Source organism: Tenrec ecaudatus, chromosome 16, assembly GCF_050624435.1.
Source record: "Tenrec ecaudatus isolate mTenEca1 chromosome 16, mTenEca1.hap1, whole genome shotgun sequence".
NCBI lineage: Eukaryota > Metazoa > Chordata > Mammalia > Afrosoricida > Tenrecidae > Tenrec > Tenrec ecaudatus.
The window spans coordinates 23838685-23845178 of NC_134545.1; the positions used below are offsets into that span (position 1 = coordinate 23838685).

The following is a 6494-nucleotide window of genomic DNA, read 5'->3' on the forward strand; positions in this document are numbered from 1 at the left end:
AAGAACAAAAACATAATCATTCAGTTAGTAAAAACAATGATCTTCAACACCATAGGGGTGCTGAGCTTCCTTCTTGAGGTTCCCGCCAGCAGCTGGGCGAGGGCTCAGCTGCCTGATGACAGTTGTCCAGTGCCACTGTGGGAAGAGCCTCTGAGGTGGGGGCTGGGGAGATTGTCCTGTCCACGGTGGGGAACAGACAGGGCCAAGGGACATGGGTATGTGCTCCAAGGAGCCTGAGGAGGGTATGGGAAGCAGGGCTGTCAGTTCTGGGGGTTCAGAGCCTGAGTGGGATAGAATCCCCCCTATGCCTGTAGTCTCCCACCCTGCTGTGTATGTGTCTGAAAACCTGGGGGTATGCTAACTGTGGGAGACCAGCCTCCACAACCCAATGGGTCCACGGGGGTGGTTGTGCGATTGAAGAGTAAATTAAAGAGAATTATCAGACAAGATAAAACATGCAAGGACTCACTTTCACCAGGACCCAGGTCCTGGGGGTGGGGAAGAGAGAGAGAGAGAGAGAGAGAGAGAGGTAATGTAGTCTCACAAATTTACATAATCTCAGGCAAGCAAGCCAAAGTAAGCACATAGATAACAGGAAGGGGTTGCACAAGAGGCACACATATAACAGGAGGTGGACATGCTAAGGGCATACATGTTAACAGGAAGGTACATACATAACAAGATGAGTGGGCTCTGGAGTCAAGATGGTGGCCTAACCTTGGTCATCTCTGAGCTGGCTTGACCTCACGTGTCTTTGAGCTCTTCTCCAGAGGGGGAAAAAAAATCTATGGTCCTTATCAGAAGGGAGTTGGCCCTACTTAGGGGAGGGCAGATAATAGGGTCTGATTGCTCTGGATGGCAGACGACCTTCTGACAGATAGCCTTCAAGCAGTTGACCTTCAAGTGTACAGTGAAGGACCATGTGTTTGAAAACAGCACCTTAAATTTGGCATGATTATGGGGCGGGGGCATTGAAGGGAATGACTTTTACTTAGGAGAATGTGAGTGGGATGCATCTCCAACCCATAAACATTAAGGTTCCCTCCATGGGAGCCCTGGCCTCCCAGACTCCTTAACATATGAGTGCTAAGAGTTTGTCCACATAACTCTCTCCCTGGTTTTGTGCCCCCCCCCCCAAACTAACTTGGGGGGTGATACAGCCCGGAAGACTCTGAGGCTCTCCTGGAAAGAGGCAAAACCATCTCAGCTCCAAGAGGCCAACGTTGCCAGGTCCTGCTGCTGCCTGAGGGGTTTGAAGCTTTGAGGTCAAAGGCGTTCCGAGCTTGGGGGGCAGAGGAGGGGAGTCACAGACCCAACTCAGAGCCGTTTCCAACCCCTGGGGGCTTGGACGCCTCAGTGCCCTAGAAGCCGCCAGTGGCATCAACTGAGCAGAAAGGAAGGGCAGGAAGACAGGTGGTCCAGGGTTTGTACCCATTTGATTTTAGGCCTGTTTCTCCTTTAAGGGCCCGGGGGAGGAGGGGAAGCAGGCTGCAGTGGAAGAGTCAGTCTAAGACAACAGTAGGAGCAGTCTTTTCTAGCACCAACAATCCTCCAGGTGAGGTCTTTGGGGGCTCTGCCCGGGAAAGGCCAAATCCCCCCTGGCCAGGTGAGGGAAAACAGGCGGGGCTCCTATAACAGGCAGCTACAGGGAATATGCTGGGTGGGGACAAGCTCAACTACTGTGGACCCCTCAGATGAGGAAGAGGGGCCCTAAGGTGGTGGCCCTCCAAGGCAGGGACAGACCAGGCTCAGCTCAGCCCAAGAACCTGGCTTCCTTTAGTGCTAGAGGGTGGGGTGGATGAAGGGTGAAGGAAACTGGGCTCGGTTACCAGGAGGACCAAGATCTATTAATTTACGGGGTGTCCTGAGGCCTGAGGTCTCTGAAGGACCGGGTAAGTGTGGTTGTTCCCCTTGAAGACCACTTGGTCATGGGACTGTCCCCTCAGAGCCCTGAGTACCACTACAGAGTCTCTCTAACGCTACCTATTGTTAGGGTCTCGTCCAGCGAGACCCTCACACGGTGACCCGGAGGGGCAACGAACCTGGATGAGAAAAAGAAAGAGAGACATGGGGCAAGACAAGTGCTGATCAAGCCTGTTTATTTTGCCAAAACTCTGGGTATGTATTCACAACAGAGAAGGAAGTGGGAGGCACATATTCCAATGAAGCACACTGTGTAACAACCGCACACTGTACAACAACCAATCAGCCACATGTTCCCAATAAGGTACAAAGGGTGCGCAACAGTACTCAAAGACGTCCGTGGTGACGTCCGCATGCAAATCAAGGCTTACCGGGGTGAACTTATCACTATGTTCCTAATATGGTATATCTGCAGTTCAATGGGTGCTCAGTACTTTGACTAATGGCAACAAGACCAGTTATCGCAACTGCCCATGCTACTGAGCATGTAGCTTGGAATGTGGGGGCGAAGTTGGGCAGGAAACAAAGCCTTGCTGGTAGAAAGCGGCCAAGTTTCTGCTACGTGTCTGAGGCCAGGGTCTTAATGGCTATCGGCTCCCAACAACCTATAGGACGGACAGAGGCCTATGGAAACTCGGAGGTCACAGGGAAACTGGGGAGTAGGACGGGCTAGGGTGGGAGAAGAGGTCCACAGGTGTCTCATAAGACAGAAATGTGAGACCCTCTTTATACTGGTGGTGGCTTTGAACCAACAGCATCCCTTGGCCCCAGCCAAGACCAAGGTAGGTGCTAACGAAAGGTCGCTGGATTAGGGACACAGCCTGAGCTAAACGAAACTGACCTGTCCATGCCACAGTAAAGAGGTCGCAAAGAAATCAGACACACTGATGAGACACCGGTGCGAAAATCCAGAACGGAATATGCTCAGACCCAAGCCAACTTTGGCACACTCACCTTAGGCACCAGCAATGTGGCATCACACAGGTGTACCTAAACTTAGCCAATATGGTTGGCTAATACCCTCAACCATGCCTCCCCAACCTTTGGGGCTGGGAGGGCATAAAAGCAGGCTGAGGGCCCCTCCCCACTCTCTTGCTCTGGTGCGCTCTGCCAGCAGAGGGTGAGATTCCCCCTGCATGCCCAGTCTCTTGGGATTTCCTGCTCGTGGCTCCGCATACAGCTCTATGCTTCTGTTCTGGTCAACCCTTCCATGTAGTTTTCCATGCTCCCCTGAAATGGCCATCTGCAGTGGTGAGCTCCTGCCTGGTCCCCATGCACCTTATTAGCTTTCCAGAAGTAGCGTGTACTTTTTGAGACTTTCATCCCCGAAACGTTCCTTTCGCTCATAAAAGTCACTTGGATTTACAAAAGAGCTTCTGCCACGTGAATTCTTTCCGCGTTGCAAAGCAAGAACCAAGGTACAACACCCCAGACACTGAACACGATGAGGCAGGCAGCACCTGCCCAGATGCAGAATCGATGCAGCCAAATCAGGGCTGGGGGGAGCCCAGTGTCTCATGGATCCCCAGGGCTTGCTCTAGTTCCTGTCGCACCTCGGAGGAGAAGTCGCAGGACCTGGCCTCCTAAGGCCAGGGTTGGAAGTAGAACTCAGCTCAGCCCTTCCCCTCTGGGTTACCTACCACATCGGTCACGATCTTGAGGTCCTGGCCCTGGAACCAGAGGCATTGTTAATGAGACCCTGAGGCTCTCGGGAAAGCTCAGCATGAACTCCCGCTGGGTCTTCAGCAGGTTGATGGTCTCGTGGATCTTGTTTCCTAGAGTGGTAATCTCTAGCTGGCTGGCAGTCGACAGTAGGAAGGAATTTGTTGGCATCTTCAAGGTATCCTTCACTTCCACGTCGGGACGAGCTGCCTCTTTCTGATCATTAGGGTCCACACTGATGACGTGATTCATGATGATGGGTTCTGGTGGCTTACAGCCGCTGGGGGATGTCTGAAAACTTCATACGCTGAGACGCAAACGTCTGCTGGAGGTACTTGTCACCAAGGACAAAGTCCCGCTCATGAGGGTGCTGGAGCTTGTGTGTCTCAATAGACAACCGCAGGGCCTGAATAATCACTGGACGGGTCTGCGTGTGGATGCCCAGGAGCCGAGCCAGCCGAGAGTCTGGTTGACACTGTGGGGAGGCTGGTAATCCAGCATCAGCAGAATAAGCACAGCACACGCTCACATCTCCAGGCCGCTTCACCTGGAAGCCATTGGTCTCCCGGGTGGTGGCAGTCCTGTGTCATTCCACCAGATGGCTGTCTGGCCCGTCCAGGTCTTTGTCCAGCTCAGTCACCAGAGACTTAAAAAGGGAAGAGAACTTTGTCTTTTGTTAGGCAGCAGCATATTTGGACAAGGCAGAATCCTCCAGGAGCCATCTTTCTCCTACTGGAAGCTCCCAGGATGCCACCGTCCCTTCGGCATCCTTGGCATATGACTTAGCCAGACTGAAAGTGCTGGACTTGAGAATTCATTGCTTTTGCTTAATGGGCCATTTCAAAGGACTCCTGGAGAGCTAGCTGCTTCCTCATGACAGTCTGGTCCAGCTTCCTTTCAGAAGCCAGGAGATCCATATAGGCCTGAGACTCTGGTACCAATTTCCGAATCCTTTGAGGTAGAATTTTGGCAGCCATCACTTTTTCTTTGCATTGTGGTTCTATTTCTGGACTTCCCGTTGCTGGACTTGCTGCATCTACTGAGGTGTAGGTCACTTTCGGGACTGGTCCATCCCTGACTGGGCCAGGTCACGTTGGACTGAAGGATTCCCCTCTGTGCTCATCTGGGTTGACTAGAGACACTCATCTGTGATAAGAAAGAGCTTCATATCAAAGAGTAATTGTATATTAAGAAAACATTCTAGGCCAGTCCATTAAGTCTGATATTAGCCCATATGTCCGATACCAGTCCGTAAATTCCTCTTTAGACTCATGCAGCGCATGCAATGCTGCCGATTGCAGGAAGGTCACAGGCCAGTGGGTGGAAAGTCTTGTGGATCCAGTGGTAGTGGAAGCATCTCAGCACTGGGGTGGGTCTCCAAGTGGCTCCTCCAGCTCCAGGGCTCTGGTTCCATCAGCATGGCTCCATGTGGCTTGTCAGCAGGAATGTCAAACAGAGAGTGTGTCTCACCTCCAGGGACGAAAAAAGTTTCCAGAACCCCCAGGAGAAGACCATGCCCACACAGAGGCCTCATGAGCTATGTCCTGATTGACGGGCTAGACTCCGCCCCTTTGTTCAAGTTGATAGATTTTGTAACTTCCACACCCCTATAACATGGGGGCGGGGGGGGGGCATGGAAGATCCCTGAGGTGTCATTCGACTGGCTGGCAGCATACCTGGTCTCTACAGAGGGGAGAAGACCCAGAGAAGTCAGGGTCTTTGCCAAGGGCACCAAGGGCAGGCGGGGGGCTGCCTGAGTTCTTTAAATGAAACAGGGCCGAGGGCCTGGCCTGGAGCAAAAGGTCAGAGCCCAATTGTATGAAATCTGGGCAACTGGGGTTTCCTCCACCCTAACCGTGGAGCCACAGAAGAGTAAGGCCCCGGTGCTGAGAAACTGTTAGGTTTCTCTCTCCGGCCTAAATCTCAGCCTCGGTCCTTAGCTCCACGCGAGAAAGATTTCACGCCCAAGCCGGGCTCGTGATCCAAGTGAATTTAATGAAAGTTCAAAGAAGCATCAGGTTTTACGCGGCACCCATAGGATTCCTTTGACCATGCGGCCTGGCAGAGACTGCTCCGGGACACGCAAGGATCTCTCCCCTCCCACGAAGACGACCAGACCGCCCAAGCAAGACAAGACCAAGATACCAAGCGCCCAAAAGCCCAAGAGCCCCTCTCCCTTCAGGTCCCTGCCTTTTAAGGGTTCCCGGGGGGGGGGTGGTGGTGGTGGTGGTGTGGTGAACGACCCCAGGTCGATCCCATTGGCTGAATTGCAATCACCCGGCCCAGGTGGGCTGCTCCAGGTGTAACGCCCATCTGGGCCCACCCATGGGAAAATCCAGCTTTTGTCCTTTGCTGGCTCTCCTGGGCATGCGTAAATGGACTTCCCACTTCCCTAGGCTAAGCTACCTAACAAAACAGCTCGACGATACTAACATTCCCCCCAATTTTTTGGATTGAACACACTCAGATCTCTCCCCCAGTCCTACTTGGTCGGCTGCTATTTCTGTAGGCACTGGCCCAAATTTGCCAGCTGCATCTCTGTCTTCCTCTGGGCACCAGGGGGATGGGGTGGGGGTAGGGGGTACTCTTCCAGCCCCCATTGCCCTGCGGACTTCACCTTGGCTCCCTATATCCACTCTGCTCCCACACTCTCACTTCACTGGGAGACAATGCTCCCCTGGGCAGGTAAGGATGCTAACTGCTCCCCCACCCCCTTCTCTTCCCCCTGCCTCTCCCACCCTCACCCCACACCCGGGGAGGGATGTTTATTTACCACCGAAGCCCAATTGTGAATTACTGAGCAAGGGCTTTCACAGATATGTGATATTTGTTTGCGAGTCTGGGAAAAGAGAGTGCTGTCTGGAGAAAAGTGGCCCATGTACACTGCAATACGGCAGTGGGATGATGAG

General features: G+C 53.0%; 1 pseudogene; it reads right to left on the reverse strand.

The window, feature by feature from the left end:
- Positions 1 to 3506: 3506 nt before the first annotated feature.
- Positions 3507 to 4562, reverse strand: LOC142428547 (SWI/SNF-related matrix-associated actin-dependent regulator of chromatin subfamily D member 1-like; annotated as a pseudogene).
- Between the last annotated feature and the right edge of the window lie 1932 nt (positions 4563 to 6494).